The following is an 18,281-nucleotide window of genomic DNA, read 5'->3' on the forward strand; positions in this document are numbered from 1 at the left end:
CTAATTCTTGGCTCAGTAAGGTCAGGGGGATTCAAAGAGAGGGGCGTTACATAAGGGTTTATCATCCAGATTTAAGAACTTGACATAAAAATATATAAATAAGGGATTCCATTGGGCATCCCAGACTAGGCATTGACTTAGTTGGATTGCTGAATTGAAGTCACTTACAGCACAGACATTTCCCTGGTATATCTGACTTTCCTCCAGGAAAGTAGAGATAGGTGCAGTGGTGGACTGGCCTACAAGTACCTTCGCTTACCCTCACTCTTCCATGCGCCCTAACCCATTTCTTCCACCTCTCTTCATCATCCTTGTTTTGTGTTTAATTAATTTTAATACCAATATAGTAACAAATAAGCATCCAAATTCATGATTTGGACTCATTTTTTCAATTTATTCTTGTGGGAGAAACCCGCAAAACCTCTTTAGAGGGGTTGGGCTTACTCGTATGGTGTAGAAAATATTTCCAGGGCCCTTCTTGTTCCCAGTCCAGCCCTAGACAACCCTAGAGAAGGGAGAGAAAGGGTCTAAACATGTCCCAGTTTATAGGCAGTAAATAGATTATTCAGATGGCGACAATTATGCAATTTGATTTTTGTGCATGTAAATGTGCTGCTGGTTACTTAGAGAAGTCATGTACTACCTCTGTTTTTCAATTAATTGCACATACTCTGAAATTGTGGTTATGCTAAAATGTTAATAAACTAGTGTTAAAAATGTAAAGCTCTTTTTAATCTTTGTGCTTTATCTTTGCACATACCTTAATCTCGCTACTCTTTTTAGCTGCAAGACCAGAGTGCCACGTTCTGGGTCTTAGCACTACAAATCAAACCCAACAACCCGACCTTAGAGCTCAGTGCTCCTCTTCCTTATTCCTCCCACACTTACCAAAGTGAATGAAACCACCCAATATCCTCCAACTACAGAAGGAGGCATGTATGTGCTAGAAAGTGTGGGAAACGTACCTTTGGTAAATAATGCCTTTTTAATATTTTCCTCAACAAAGCGTAAGTACTTCATTGCACATTTATTCTGATTATGGTAGGCCCTACTTTCTTATTTTTAAGTATAATTCCACATGCTTGGCACCATGCACCTGGCCACCCTCTGTCCTGCGGGCCCAGGTTCCTGCTCACCCTGTCACCCTCCCGCACTGCCTCCAGGCCACCGCTTGCACTGAGGTCTGTATCTGTACCCATACAGCCCCCCCTTTTTCTTCCTGCACTTATCAGACCTACCCTGTCTGCTGCCTTAAACCTAACACTTGGAAATTGCTGGCTGCACTACCACTGTTTGTTGCCTTTATTATTTATTTATTATTATTTGTCTGTTTCTCCTCTGCTTCACACGTTCCACTTGTCCCCCCTTCCATGCACATTTCCCCTCCCCCACTCCCATTCTCAAAGTTGATTGTTTTTTACAGGACAAGTCTAACATCTTGCCCCTATGACACGTACATTTTTATAAAATGATTCCACACGCCTGATCCATTACCTGGTAACAAAGCCCTTCGAGCAACGGATGTGGAAACCTTCTTTTTCTGTGGCAGGCTACTCCGAATAGAAGCATTCACAGTGGTGTGCGTGGAAGGCAAGGTATTTATGAGTAAACATAATGATGACACTGAAATGTGCTTTTTTGGCAAGGTGGCAATACAACATTAACATGCAAACACTTCTAGCCTTAGATACTTACTTTCTGAAAGCACTGTTCATGTCCATGGTTCTCAAATTATCCCATGGCACATGAACTGGCTCATTCAGTGCCCATTTTTTGCATTTCCTTCTGTGACTCTTGGTGCTTTATTCAAAATGATCCCAGGACAAATATAGAAATGCAGGAAAGATGGACTACCCGCAATTGATGAGAGGCATCTTGACCGTTCTGCACGATATTCCTATGGTATTGCTTTAGGAATAAAAAGGAGCCACTTTTTTTCTAAATAAATATGTTTATTTACTTGCGCTTTAGAGAAGGATTCCTTCAATACAACTTGGGTGGACTTTTTAGCAGGTTAAAAAAGGCAGATTTGTGGGCTATAAATCCACCAAAATTAACCAACAGTGGTATACACTTGGAATACTGTACTACCAGAGGTAAATACACCAACCTCCCAACACTGATTGGATGAACTTCAAGTCCGGTGGTATTTGGCAAATACGGACAGATTTACTGTTCCCATGACACTGAAAATGACACTCTAAATGGCAAATATAAATATCTTAAGTTGTGCTACCAGTATTTTTGTAATCATAAAATTGCTGCATAGAGGTTGACATGGTATTTGGGTAGATTTGAGGGTTTTTAGGTCCATGTGGCCTATAAATCGGTTTGCTGTTCTGGCAACTCATGTTCCTGTGTTTTTAAAGAGGCAAAGATGTGTGACGAATCTAGAGAATGAATCCCTACTCCCCGTTGGGGAGCCACCCCCATTGTGACTAGGGAGGTGAGCAGGCTATGAAAGACCCTCCCTAGTTTGGGTAAGCAGAATCTCTGTGGGAGTTACACCCCCTTAGTCGACAAGGACTCCCAGTCTTTATCAAGATTTGCCCCAAATCCCTTTTGCTCTGCATATATGGGCGCCAAAGAGGTTGTCAAAATGATAACGCCTTTTTCTTTAACGTTAATGCTGACCCCAAAAACTCTGAAATCCTGTAATCAATGGAACTTTGTTTCTCATTACAGACACATATAAAGACCTTTCAATACTGACCTGCAGAGCGAGATCAGCTGCCATAAAGTCAGTCAGCTGGGAGGAAACATGCGAAGCGGATGCTGCCGCTATTGCCCAGAAGCAGCACTACCTGGATGCAGGACCACAGAGTTATGTGGTGGTCAAGCAGTCCGCAGAACTTTGCCTAGTCCAGGAACACCGACCAAACAAAGTTTTCTGCTCGCATCCTGAGAGATGCGGACAATGGAAGTAGGGAAGACACTGGCGAGCCACGGAGAAGGCTGATGCTGGAGAAAGCCAGGAAGCGGTACAACGCAAAGGAGTCCATCGCCAGTGCAGCCACCGACCGTCCCTGGAGCGTGTACCGCAGAGCATCAGGTACGCAGTCTGGGCCTGAGAAAGGGAGGCTCGTGGTTAAGCCCTGCAACAAGTATGGGGAAATACAAAATCTGATGATATCCAAGGGAAGCGAAGTCCATGAGAACGCTAATCGCTGACTCCACAAAGATATATTTATAAGCCACAAGAAAATTGAGATTCAGGTCCGGCTTAAGGCAGTCATTTCAGCCTAATGGCATAAAGGCACCAATCATACAGATGAAACAGGTATTAAGTATGAGGAAATATCCAAACAGGCTGTAAACTAAGGAGCTAGAGGGCCCAGTAAAGGTCTAAGTTGACCAAGCAAAGACACGGAAATCGAGGATAATGAAGAGGGTCAGGAGGTCCCTGAGAGAAAGTTGACCATAGCTCAAACACAGACTACATATCTGGAAAGAGGAGCATTTGCTCTAGAAAGGGGCTGTCGAGAAATATCCTGAGTATTTGTAAGGGGATGAGAAAAGTAACATTGTTTCTGCTTCAGTGAAACTTCCAAGTTTGTGGAGGACTGAAAGTGAAACCAGTTCATTTGGGAATCCTTGAGGAGTGAATTGTATTTTCATACATTACAGCAAAACAGATGGACCGTTGTAGGATTCACTTTTGGCAATGCCTAATACAGAGAACTGTAATGGACGTTTATTTCCAAGAACTGTTAACAGAGGAGGGGGGTCAGCTACTAGATCCCAACGCCCCAATCCTAACAGGCATTGGCTCTAGGTGTTACAATTTGTGTATAGGGGTCGGGCCAGTTAGATTATGTTTTGGACTGAGGACAGTCTTTCATGTTGACTAAACATACCGACAAGCACCTTCGGTTTCAGTTGAAGATAGGGAACCTCATTGTAGTAGTAGGGCCAGGTGAGGCAGTTTTCATTTGGGTTAATAAAACTTTCTGTTTCATGTCCAGTGGTTTGACTCCTATTTCTGACAAAGTACAGAACTCACTAAGAGTGATTTTGAACTATCAACATAAAAACACCTCTAGTATTTGTACTCATAGGAGCACACATGATTTGTCTGTTGCAAATAGGAAAAAATAACTTCATAGCAAGATTTGCTGACTAAAAAGAAATATTCAGGACCCTGAGAAAAGAACTTTGAGAGTGAGGAAAATGAAAATGCAACATAAAAATTGGTACAGGATGCATAAAGGCGCTATGTCTTCCGCATAGTGGAACCTAATGTTCATGGCATTAAAAGATAATGACATGTAAAGATTCTGGCACATTTATAAAAAATATAACTCTGAAATGCTAGGAATTCGAGAGATTAACCCTATTTATATCGATTGCTGGAGAACTTACATACTGTCTCTATACTATCGAGAACACATTTCTGAAATTAGTAATGATTACCATAACATAGGGGACAACAAATATTTTACGTTCTCTGAAGCTGAAAAAGAAAAAAATATTGGGGATATGAAGCCCATCTAGTGCCCCTGGCCCTGATGGCTTACCAGATATATTATATATGGAAATGCAAAGGTATGGGCCTCAATTTTGAACATCATCTTCAGTGAAATGTTATATATGGGTCAAATACTGAATTCCTGGAAATGTTCAGTGTTTATACATATCTCTCAAAAATGTTCTACAGTCAGCCCGTCTAACTATATAATTCTGCCTATGATTGACTCTAGTGCCAAAATCTTTAGCAAATTGTTATTGAACTGCATAAATGTGTGGATAGCTGAAACAGGATTCTCAGAAACCAACCACCTGGCTTCTGCAAGGGTTATATCACCATGTCTAATATCTGGGTTCTAATACACCTCATTCGTACTACTTTGTTATCAAAAATCAAAACACTGTATATTTGTTATATAGATTATAGCAAAGCTTTTGACATGGCTGACCACCAAATACGAAGAGTATGTGGAAGAGCAGGAACAGGTGTTATGATTCCAGCAGCAGTATGGTGAATCAGGACAATCTCCGGTTTCCAGTGTGGCAGGATGATGGCTCCGGCAAATAGCTCGTAAGGGACGAAGGTAAACAAGTCCTTTGTTTCGGGAAGCAGGAAGTAGCCGGACGACTGCTGAAGGCAGACAGCAGGAAGGTAGGCAAAAAGGAGCAGATGGCTCTGAGGGGATCGAACAATAAGCAACCGAGAGAGGGAGGAGGGAAAGGAATAAGCAAAACAGAAGTAAGAAAGAAGGTGCGCGCGGGGAACAGGGAAAGGGAATACTGCACGGCCAAATTATGGAGGGAAGATATGAGAGAGAGAGAAATAGGACAAAACCGCCGTGGAAAGAACCCAACGGTAGGAAGCACCGAGAGTGTGAAGTACTAAAGAGTACGAGAGCGCTGTAACAAGGCACAGGAACTATTGACAAGCGAAAACTCTGACGTTGCAACGTGCGGAATGCTGGGAGCGAGGAAACTAAATGCTTCCCGGCAGCCCGCACATTGAACCGAGTTGTGAAAAAGACTAGACCGCCACCTTAAAAGAAGGGCAGACGTGAAGGGATATTCAATGGCCGCTCCACCTATATCGCTGCCATTGCCTCCAGGAGCTGGCACGCATGACAATATGGTACAGCTTAGAATTGCTCAAGAGGGCAGGTTGAGTGAACAAATCCCTGTTGCTTAAGGCTTAAAACAAGGGTGCACCCTGGCTCCGATATTCCTTATCATTTACATCTCAGACCTTGAAAAAGCCTTCAATGATTGTAATAACCATCCTCCTCATATGGGTGTCTATCCCATTGCCTGGCTTTCCTACGCATATGATATTGTAATCTTTAATCAGACTGCGCTAGGTTTACAACATAGCCTGAATACATTGGCATTATACTCTGAACAACATGGTTTGGTTATCAATTTGTCAAAATCTAAAGTTGTGACGATCAAACTGAACCATACAACCATAAAGAGATTTAGATGGACAATTGATAACAAAGTTTTGGAAGAATTAGAAAGTTACCTGTATCTTGGAATGCTCATTTCAAATAATTTAGCAAGAAGACTATGTCTACAAATACAGTCTGTAAGACTGTTACAAAGTTTAAGGCTACCAGGTCTTTTATTTTGAAATGTGGTGGGTACTCTGTAGAGGGCCTGTTGAAATTGTATGATACCTGTATAATCCCTAGTGCACTCTATGGTCTTGAAGTTTACTCTGCCAATGAGACCGACTGGCTGAAGCAATTAGAAGGGAAACTTTGGAGGAGTGCCTTGGGTCTCCCTCAGTGTGTTCCAGTGGAAGCAATATGCTTCGGGTTGGGATTGATTACCTTGACCAACCGGAAAATGATTGCAGCATGTAATTTATATATTAAAATAGGGCTAGGTGCTGGCAACACTGACTCTGTGTACTCATATTTCTATGATCAAAATGGCAATATGTGCACTTTTCCGGCCTTAAAGATATGGCACAGTGAGATTGACCACTTCCTGGAGGAAATTGGTTGCGCACTCATACCAGATGATAATTTGGCCACATAATGTTTTGAAATAAAAAAAAGGGCAATGATCTGAGATAGGGATATGCGAACCACCTACCTAGCCAGGATGTCCAGTTACAAGCTTTCCTCTATGCAAGCGTTCCAACCTGACACTGCATGCTCCTACCGTATCAATTTGCAAAGCACAAAGGTAAGGAGGGTTATACTTCTACTAAGACTTAACCAGCTCGCTGTGTTGGCGAATAGGGGCAGGTGGGAAAAGATTACAAGGCAGGAACCAGCATGCAGAATATGTGGAGAACAACTGGAGACTGTGCAACACTTGTTGACAGAATGCTTTGGCCTAAGCTCCGTACATGAGAAAGGATATACAATGCGGGTCCATGACATGAATTTTATCATATGAATCAATTTGGTCTGCGATCTATGAGGGCAGGAACCTTGTGTTAAATTTTACTGTATATCAGATGTGGGAAGAAATTATTAAATTATTACTCTAATGCATTTTTGCACAAATTTAAATTTAATTAAATTTTGCACAGGATGTAAGGAATCAGTCTTTTAGAAAGTTATGTTATTTTAAATCACAAGAGCAGTGTTCTTGTGTTGGCCAGCTGTATAAATGGGGGAGGTGATCTGTTCTTAGAGGATTTTATAGTATAACATTCATTTAAAATTGTATTTTGTTGTCATATCTAATGTATTGATCTATCCATGGCTATGATTTTTTTTTTATCTAAGCAATGTTTATTTACTGTATCCGTTTACAGTGTTAAAGGTTATATTTAGCCAAATGACAATTAAAAAAAATGTTTAAAAAAACATTCTGGCATACCACAGGTGGTGGTAAAAAAGCACACCACACTAATTAGATCTGCGATATATATGTGCATCCACTAAACACAGAAACACTAAGGCATTGTGAAAAGATCCTCATGGGCAACTCTTTTTGGGTCCTGGTGCGCCTCCAACCTACACCATAACCCTGCTTTCAAAAATGTATATAGATATACCATTTTCATTATTTCAAGTTGCAAGCTACTCGGCAGCAATAGTCACTTGTCCCTTCAATGTTACACATAGACACAGCACACCATTTCTTACTTGCCAAGAGGCAATTATCACTAGCCAGCGGCTCGTGGCAAGTGCTCTTTTTGAGCCCTACCATTTCATTACTGCTAGAGTCCCCTCTGTGACTTGAGCGGCGCCACTCAGGTTTCCCTCACTGCTTTTCACTGCTACTAGGCAACCAATTTCAGACCCCGAGGTGTCAACACGTGTGTTATTTCTAAAATCACTGTAGGGAAGGGTTTATTTTAAAGTGTTTGCATATATGTTTGGAATTTTTCTGCAATACATGTGTGTGTATGTAAGCAAGACAATATGTATCAGTGAGTGGGTGAATTTTACATTAAGAATGCTGGCATATAGTGTGGGCACAGGCATCAAGAACATGTTGCTCAATGCTCCTGTGTACTGTTAGTGGCTTAGTGACTTGGAAAATAGTTGTTCATGTGTTTTCCTACTGAACGACTCTAAATGATATTGTTGGTCACCCCATGTTTGCATTAATTATTCCGTAAAATGCACTATTATAACCCATGGCTCGGGAGGATAGCTTTGGGGCAACATGCTCGCCTGGGAAGCAAGACGACACAGAGCACCAAAGGTTCGATCCCCGGGTCCACGCTTATAAACCTCTGGGTATTAAGCGCGTTATAAGTAACCTAACATATCATATCCTTTGTTTAAAAAGATTTACGTGTGGTGAGTGTGAAGGGAATAGGTTACTTCTCCAGTCCCCTTTCCATTACTTAAGCTTTGCTATCCTCGATCATTCATGATAATTTTGGGAGCAATTGTAACGCCACCACACAAAAAATATTCACCCGCTACCACTGACCTGGAATAATTTAGAATGCGGTTAACCCTCAGGAGCACCCTATTCAGGATTATATGAATGCTTTACATGTTCAGAAACAGTGGCACTGGCAGGACACTTCTCGGATAGGTGTGGGCTACATTTCGCTGTAAAGAAGGCAAAAGGGAGAATGGTAAATCTCAGCTCTTTTGAGAAGTAATGCCATACTTTGAGGATACAAGTTTAGAAATTCAAAGAAGCGGCATCAAGCGGAATAATTTTTTTCATAAATAATAATTTAGCATTTATATAGCACTACGAACCCTCAGGAATCTGAGCGCTGCTTATTATTACCCACGGTGTGTGGTGCTCATTTCTCGACCTCGGAAGGATGAAAGGCTGAGTTTGACCCTGCCAGGATTTGAAGCGAGTGTTCTACTCGCTGTGCTAGCGGACCGGCTAACCGGAATGGAACAGTTTCCACATTTCTCAGATAGACTGTACTTTTTGAGGCAAAGTAGTCACTTAGCAGTTTCATTAGATAGCCAAAGGATTAAGGGGAATACTGCTGCGAAACACCCTCTTCCTCTTTGTGCTGACCTCATACACACTGCGGCAGAGAAAGAAACGGGCTCATGCTAGAAAGTTCCCCATGTGCCACTTTTCATGCCCCAAGAGAAACCAGTACTGCCAAAGCACTCTGTAATAACTTGGAAGCTGATGAACACCCGAGCCAGCAGGTAAGTTATTAAGTAGATTTATTGTAGTTCAATCCCAGGAACAAACCATTGGCATGTCCTTTCCAAGTCAGCATAACTCCAACTGCCAAGCTTAGAACCCTCACACACTAACACTCCACTCACACTGACATCACTACATTCCATTCAGCAGTGATGTCATCCACTCAGCTAGGAAGCACATTACAACACTTCTCCCTCCTTTACTTTGTTGGAAACAGGGAATGATCACACCAAAACCATCACCAGACAAAAACCCCTACATGTACGTGTGGCCAGCACGTAATGCACCAACTAGTAACACCACTGGCGACAAGAAACTGCCCCCAGAGAACACCAAAACCCCGGACACTCCAAGGAAGATCAGGGAAACAGGAAATTGCTCCACCAAGGAATAAGAACCCAATAAAACCTACATGGCACCCCCAGGATACTAACACCGTGCCAACACGTTGGGCAACTTGACACATATGTGTCTACCAAACCCTTATACCAAGTCCTACGCCCAACTCTACACCACTTCCACTCCTCCCTTTATAACAAAACAGAGAGGAACCCAACGCAGTCTACAAAGGGCTCACTCCTTCCATAAACAGAACTGGACAACCTTCGAGAAACAAAAATAAAAAACTACGCACCTCCACCTGTTCCAAGCTGCCCCTTGGAACCTAGGTCCTGCCACGACCCAGCGTCCACAGCAGATAACTACCTAACACTCCTAAACCCTCAGTGCACAAACATCCTACCGTCCTAGTCTGCCCCCTAGGACACCAGGGCTGCCACCCCCGGGCACACACCACACAGCTCAACAGAGCAACAACAAGCACAACAACGAAACAGTTCGCCACAGCACCCCTAAGGGTACCACAAAACCCTGAACCATAGAGAACCAACCCGCAAGAATGCGGAACACAGCCAGGACCAACCACCTGAACCAGACACACTCCAAACACACACTAACCACCACGGACCCCAGGTCCACCTCGCTGCACAGCACGGTACACCTACCCTCACCGAGGACCCTAGGTCCAACCTACTGCCAGCCGCATCACACCTACCACATACCTTGGACCCCAGGTCCAGCCTACTGCCACCCGCAGCACACCAACTACATACCTTGGACCCCAGGTCCAGCCTACTGCCACCCGCAGCACACCTACCCTATACCATGGACCCCAGGTCCAGCCTCCTGCGAACGCAAAACGCAGCACACTTCACACCATGGACCCCAGTTCCAGCCAACTGCAGGCCGCAGACCATTACATCACCACTGAGGACACCAGTCCCCACCCCCTGCATCACAGCAGAACGCCACAATAACCAAACTAGTCCCACTCGTGCACACTGCAATGTTCACCTCACGCACCATATGCCAACCCCCAAACACAGGATGGGTGGCATATACGCAAAACATTGCTCACATGTTCAAATACAAAAATGATGTGTAAAATGCATCATTACAGTCAAATCATTGGTAAAAGATAACTGTGTGCATCAAAAATACTCACAGCACAAGATAACAATGCTGTTTTCAATGAAGCAATTCAACCCGCAAGTGCCCCCACCCACGAGTCCGTACAACCCAATAATGGAAATCCAACCTGCAAGAAAACATGTTAAGTATTGAACAGTTCCACCTGCAAAGAATCATTGAATGAGAGAAAACAATATGCAATTTAATGCAAAATAATGCAGGAACACACTCAACAACATCTCATTAGCACACAAGATTGCAATTTCTCAATACAACACAAGGCAATCACCCATACACAACTCTCAGCGCGCGCACTCACTCACTCACACGGGCCCATGCAACACGCTCACACACACTACACCCCAAAATTAATCGACAAGCAAAACTTAGAGATCACACTAGTGAAAAATGATACCCAAAAGCATAAACATCCTCCTGCTTGCACCAAAATGCTGCGACACCGGACGTAACTCTTCCGAAACCTTGCATCACCAAACGGAAACGTCCAGTAATTGGCTCCAGTCTCACCCTCTCCGGCGCCTGGCCAGATGGAAGCACAGTTCACTGCACCTCCATCGGATCTCTCAGACAAGAGATCACCACTACTCGAGGGGTCTCCACGAGTGTCCACACTCGCCCTCCTAATGACCCCACACAAATCCACAATACGGCCATCCTTGCACTGATGTTCATTTTCCATCACGCGTTCCGTCTTATTTCCCCGCGGAACACCGATGACAAGTTTATATCTAAAATCCAACACGCCCACACTTCGGCCGCAGGATTGATCCATTTCCGGAAGGTCGCTCCCCGTCTCACTTCCTGGGCGCGTCCGTAATACGCAGCGCTCTTCAAAATCCTGGCGCGTTCCAGCTGCGCAGGCTGGAACGTGACGTGACAGCCAGGAAACGTCATCACAACAACACAGTGCCCCAACGAGTGCAGATCGCACGTTCCTTGTAACGCCAGCTGGAGGCCCGCAACTCTCCCCACCGAGGACAGCCGTGGACCCGGACATGTCCAGCCTTCCACCGGGGCCCACACAAATGCGGTCCAAGACCTCCTGCCAGCTGGACCACCCGGCCACCAGCCAACAAGAAGGAACACGCCAACCTCCTTAATCGCGCGCTCACATGCCGCTCGGGAGCCGCTCGCTCTTCACAATGCTGGAAAGCAAATTCCGCCTCCAGGCTTACTGCACAGCGCAGTACACCACTCCATACTTGGAGCGCCAGCAGCGCTTTCCAGAACAGGGCCCGTCCGCGTTGCTGCACCAACTGGACTCTCCGCACACCAACCAGTGTGCCGACTCTCACGGCTGCGCCAGATCACAGCATTCAGAGGTGGCGACAGGACTGCTACCGGAGCACACGCTGCCAACCCAAAGCGCCACCCGGCAAACTGGGTTATCACGGCAGGTGCTCCTACAGGACCGCACACCGACCTGTGTGTCGCCCGGCTCCCCAAGACATCAGCCGGTCACTGGGGATCAGAGACTCCCCCCAGGAGTGAAACATTTGGCCAGCACTGCACACAGATATGTGTGACGACCTGCAACCGCACACCGAAGAGTGTGCCGAAATGCTGCCCACAACGCCTCCAGCACCACCCGGTCACTGGCAAGGCAGCTTCTGGAGCAACAGGGTAAAACCACACTGCACCCCGACCTGAGTGCCGACCCAGCTCCACCTTCAGCACCGCCCGGCCTGCTGAATAATCCTAGACAGCCCAATATAAACACCTTGGGCTCCAACTTGCTGTCAACTTGGCAAATGGACATGAATTCACAGGAGGGCAATGTTTTCCCGTTTCTGAACTGTCCCCTCCTCGACAGGATCCCATCCTCGTCGCCAGTGTAATAACTTGGAAGCTGATGAACACCCGAGCCAGCAGGTAAGTTATTAAGTAGATTTATTGTAGTTCAATCCCAGGAACAAAACATTGGCATGTCCTTTCCAAGTCAGCATAACTCCAACTGCCAAGCTTAGAACCCTCACACACTAACACTCCACTCACACTGACATCACTACATTCCATTCAGCAGTGATGTCATCCACTCAGCTAGGAAGCACATTACAACACACTCCAACCAGCCAGAGGTACCGGCTTTTTGAAATATGTCCAGAATTCCACATAGAATAGCCCTTTTACAGGCCAGCAGCGTTAGGAAAGAGCCAGAGTTAAACCAGGCGCAACTCAGATGTGAATAAAACTGGCCAAGCCCCAATCATTCCAGAAGACACCAGAGACATAACTCTGCTTGCTAATGCACATGCAGCAGAGAGCTAGGTATCACTCGTACATCACATTTTCCAATGATAAGGAGACATACTGGTAGGTTAGTGCACCTGCTGCATAGATACGTGCTTGACATATAGGACATTTCAGATGAATCCTATTAGTGTTACTCTTCATAAAAGGAATGGAAAACATTAAATGGGACAGTAGAAACTCTTCTCTGTTTCAATATAACGCTAGGTGCTGACACATCAGAGCACAGTAAATGCAATTCTCAGATCAGCTGCATTACATTTATTGGGATAATACCGCTGCTTTGCAGCCTGGCTGCTATATTTGTCAATGGTATAACATTGGTGCTTCTCGGCAGGGCTGCTATACTGTTTGGGGCAATGCTATCAAGTCTCAGCAAGGCTGCAGTCCCCATATTAGGTATGAGGCCCATTGCTATGGTTCGCACGCCGCACTTTCTAGAACCGGTCCATGTCTAACAATGACCAGTCCTGCAAGAAATACTGTCTATGTTGCAGCCCAATGTGGTTTCTTTTTTTGCGGCTGATATTTTTCTCCTCCTGTATGGATCTTTGTACACGATTTCTGACATATCTGGAACACTCAGATCATATAGTTGACAAACACTGTTTGAATCAAGGGTAAAGGTTAAACTCAAATGACATTGTGCGTCTACTACCCAGTGCCCATTCATCATTAACAAGAGTAATTGTGTTTCCTATTTGTTATGCTCACATTATGGACTTTGAAAAATACAAACTCTAAAAAGCGTTCCAATGTATTAACATTTCTCTAGAAAGCAGAATCTCCATTAAAAATGGCTAGAACTGGGTCTTACTAAAAGTAAAACTGAGCGAGTATGTGTATTATGATCTATACACCTCAGAGTTAATCTGATTTTTTATCAAAAACAGAACTCCTGATGTGCTTATCAGTCATAGAGCTATGAGCGAGTTTGATGTACAGTCGGCGCTCCAGTGTGAGTATCTTACTCTTTATTTTTGGAGTTGTGAGTAGAACGATTTTTTTATTTAGTAAAGAAGTCATTTCCATTCCGAATGGCCATATTTTGTCGGCGAGAAAAAAAGTATTTTAACTCTAAAACAAATAAAATTTTGTAACCCATGCTTCTTTACACCAAGTAACTCATGCAAATTAAAAGATGCTTTTTAAGCTTAACATTCAGCTTCTGATCAGGCAGTAATTAAGAGTTCCTTCCTGTGGCACTACTTTGCTTGTACCACTGATCCAAAAATATTCAAGCTCTTATGCGAGCGTGCCTATTTTTGTTAGGAGTTTTTTGGCCGTTTCTAAGGAGTCAAGGTGTCAGATGCAATGTTTATCCATAAGGCTGAGCATTTCAACATAGCTTGGGTAATGTGAGAAGAGCTTTGAGTCAATCTAGGTTTCGTGACAAACAGTGTTCCAAGTGGGTCTAAATATTACCAGGAAAGATCTGTTAGTAACTTTGGGTAAAGTAACTCAAATGGCACTGTGGTATTTACTGCAAATCCCTAACTGATTCTGGGTATTAAAAGCAGACGTGTGACGGAGTTTGGGTATTATCAAGAGAAGTACATGGATAGACATTATCAAGAATTAAGGTACTAAAATACTGAAAAAAGCAATAGCACACCATATGCTGGTAGTGCCTATCCTTGGGAACAATGGCAAAACAAAAAAGACGAATACGCACCAAATTTGTGAACAGCCTAACAAATGTGCCAGTCATCCGTTTTGTTGTGGATGCTTTTGGTGACCCATCGTTATATTAAATGTGCATGCTGTGTGCGAAAGAGGTGTCCAGTCAACTGGTCGAAAAAAAACTGGTCGACTGCAATTTGGTCGAAAACCAAATGGTCGAATTTTTTTTTTATTTATATATTTATTTTTCTGGTTTTTCGTTTAGTAAAAAAAGGGGTTTTTAGAGAAAAAAAGGGGGTTGGGGGGACCCCCCCCAAAAAAAAAAAAAAGGGTTAAAATATAAAAAAAAAAATTCGACCATTTGGTTTTCGACCAAATTGGTTCGACCATTTGTCTGGTCGACCAATTTTTTTCGACCAAATAAAAATGTCTGGCAACCTGCGAAAGATATATATTTTAGTAGAACTCTAATGATTAATATACAGTGTACTGAACAATGTCATGGAGGTTAATCTATGGCAAGATCATTTGTGTATATGGCCGGGGTACAACCTTCAGAGGAAAAGACGTGATCCATACTCATCTATTCTGATGGGTGTTATAATGGTGCACGCTACTACCTTGGGTCGGTAGCATCCGGTAATTTCCTGGCAGAGTATTTCTTATAGTATTTATCATATTACTCGTGATACACTTTATTTCACATGGCACATTAGTTGTAATAGGCTTTATCTATTTTGTGGTTCAACATTTCATGAGCACAAAGCGATTGCTAAAATACAAAAGTGTTCCTGACCTGAAACCAAAGTTACAACTTGGCCGAAAAAAGGCATCCAATGGGAACTGTAACAATATTCAAGCTTAAGAGAACTAATGCACCCAGGCATGAAAAATTGTGGCAGCCCACATGAATTCCTGCGGTCTTATCAGATCCCTCTGAAATCCATCCCTCTAAGTTATGAAAAGCGAATAAGACCCAGCTTTTAACCCTGGCAGGGTTCTGCGGGTGTTGGTTCTACTAATTGACTATATAACTAAGAAGTCAATGGTGAATTTGCATTCTTTAAAGGGTCATAGGTGTTTGCCACATCTACCCATATCTTTTGAAAATATGAAATTAAATGCACGTGTTAACTTCCTTAAAAAAATGTGTTTGGAGAATTGGTAAGTCACGCTTTCTTACGGTATCATCACCAACAAAAGCAGATCAAACAAATTAGATGAATACATTATGCACAACAGTGGGACCAATGTATACAACAATGTGTGAAAGGGAATATAAACATGCTTATGCCGAAAGAGATATTCTCATTTACTGCGTTTGATTCAGTACCATATCTTATTCACAGCGTCAATTCATATGGGAAGGTTGGCAGCTCTGGACAGCAACCCAGCTCTGCCAATTGCTACAGAACCTCTGGTTGAGTAGGTCAGTAACCGCCTCTCCATGGGCAGGGCACTCTGGCCCCAGGTCACATCCCACTAATGGATCCTCTCCCAAAGCCCCTCTGCCCCACAGCATTCTCTCACCAAAAGAAGGTATTGGTCCAGTCGTTTTAAACCTCTGACTCGCCTCTATGTGCAGGTCGGGGCTCTGCTGAGGCTGACCCGTTTGCCTGGTCATGCGTTGGACCCCTGCTGCGGAGGGACCTTTTTGCCCTCACTCTTCCTTGGGACTCAGCGCGGGACCGTTGAATGCATTAGGCGGAGGAGCGAGGAGCAGCTGTGCGCGTGACCCACCACGCAGTGCTCTCACAGCCCACAACAGCAGAGGGAGAGTTAGACTGGCGACGGGTGACGTAACGCTACACGCGCAGGTCACACGATTAGCGACGTTCGGATTTGCCGCGGGCGGCGTGAGGGGCGGCCGCTTCCACAAGTGAGCAGCAACATATCTGCGCTCGGGAAGGTTTCTTTCTCAGGCAGAATTTGAATTAGGTTGCATCTCCCGCACATGACCCACATTTGGTGTGTCAGGCGGCCCTTGCTGATCATAATCTTCTGTCTAACAGAAGGTACGTCCCGTAACTCTTAACATTTTAAAAACCCTCTCTCATACTTGCCAACATTCTGTGACCAAAAAGATGTATGATTTTTGAAGTTTTCAAAAATTAAAAAATCTCATAACAATGACATCACGGGAAAATACATAACATACATTGTTGGCACCATTGAAGTATTCTAAAATACACAACCAATCAAACAGCACAATATGGGAAGATGTTCAAATTTTAAAAATGTATACTTCTGAATGCTAACTTAACACCAAATTCAATTAGCTAACTTCACAGAAGGTAATCACACAGAGCTGGTGGGCAACGTTTGCCGCTGCTCTGTAGCAGCAGCATGGGCAATACATATTTATTGCAAGTTGAACACAGTATGACATGGTGACTGATAGCCCCCTTAGTCTGATAGGCAGATGTTGTGTGAAGGTGTTACACTCTGCCACTTGCCTTCGCTGGTGGTTCACCTAAGGGTTGTCCCGGCCAGAGTGGAGGACAGTCACGTAGCTGTCAGGTCAGTGGATTGGTCTGAGCCCAATCAAAGTAATCACCTACCAGTCCACTGTATTGCATGCTTTGTCCTGGAGCTTGCCTTATAGTCACATAAATTACTTGCCACTATAAAAAGCAATAGTATCTGTCACTGAAATCTGTAGGCGGTAGGACTGCTTAAAAAGCAGTAGCCTACTGCCTAAATCTGTAGGGTTAGCAAGTATGCTCTCTTATCCCAAAATTCTAATTGGGAAGTCGCAGTGTTTGTATAATGTTTGTCAATGTTATCTTGTGCTGAGTAGCACAATATTTCGTTTTAGCCGGGTGAGAGTCGAGTTAATGGGCAGATGAAGTCGAGTGAACACTTTCTCTGTTGGATAACACCCCCTAAAGGCATGTGAGTTGAGAAATATGATACAGGTTCCAGAAGACAGCCTACAGGGACAGCCTACCTGTAATGTGGGTAGATCTGCATACATTTAAAAACAAAAACCCTGAGGTTCCTGCTGTTCCCGGTGTGTGACTTTCTGATGTACCTGGGCCGGGTAAGAGGACAAGGAGCAGGAACCAGACTGACCCAGGTGAGTAGAAAAGAAACAGGATGCTTTATTCATCTTAGTTACAGCAAAGCAGGCTAGAGGTGGGAGAGAAGGTAGCATGCATCCACTCTGGCCCTTGTCTCTACTCCAAGTCCCCTAACTGCCTCCCTTGGAACCCCAAGGTTTCCCACATTCCACATAACATTCCGTGAGGCCTCTCTCTGCAATCACTCATACACTTATACTCAGATCACAACACATCTCCTTCCACAAAACAGTTGGGAAGGACAGACATTCTACATACCAGGACAAACAACCAAAAATGTAACAAGAACTCCTTCCACCCTGGCCTGCCACGCCAGGGTCACACGACTACCACTTGCGAGAGCTACCTTGCACACAAGGACAATATAAAGCACACCTTCATTCACAACCCTCAAGGAAACTGGATCTCCTTCAGCCAGGGATTGTCACTCCCTAGCAACAGGTCTGCCACACCTGCGCACACGCCTAAGCCCACCAAGCACAAACTCACTAAACAAAACAACGCCTCAAGGCACCCACCTAACTCTACAAAAAGCACAACATCCAGAAGACAAACTGCACCTCATCCCTTCTCCCACAAGGAAATACATAAAAGAAATGAACGGCTGATAGAAAAGCGACTAACAACATAGAGGGCACACAAAGCAATGATGCAACCACACAGGCATGGTGCATAAGGATGCACAGACCCTGCATACAGTGCAGAAAATTGCAACAGGCACAGTAGGTTGAAAAACAATCCAGCATTGTAGGACTATTTAAGAAT

At 44.1% G+C, this 18,281-nt stretch overlaps 1 protein-coding gene across 1 annotated transcript in view; it reads right to left on the bottom strand.

Annotated features, from left to right (window-relative positions):
- The window catches only part of SYT12 (synaptotagmin 12), a 1,146,553-nt gene extending 1,130,370 nt beyond the window's left edge, over positions 1 to 16,183 (bottom strand). Inside the window, exon 1 of the mRNA XM_069624132.1 lies at positions 15,964 to 16,183. The gene's annotated coding sequence lies outside the window, so the exon portion shown is untranslated. The remainder of the gene's footprint in view (positions 1 to 15,963) is intronic.
- Positions 16,184 to 18,281: the final 2,098 nt, after the last annotated feature.

This window comes from Ambystoma mexicanum, chromosome 11, assembly GCF_040938575.1.
Source record: "Ambystoma mexicanum isolate Mex_15411 chromosome 11, UKY_AmexF1_1, whole genome shotgun sequence".
Classification (NCBI taxonomy): domain Eukaryota; kingdom Metazoa; phylum Chordata; class Amphibia; order Caudata; family Ambystomatidae; genus Ambystoma; species Ambystoma mexicanum.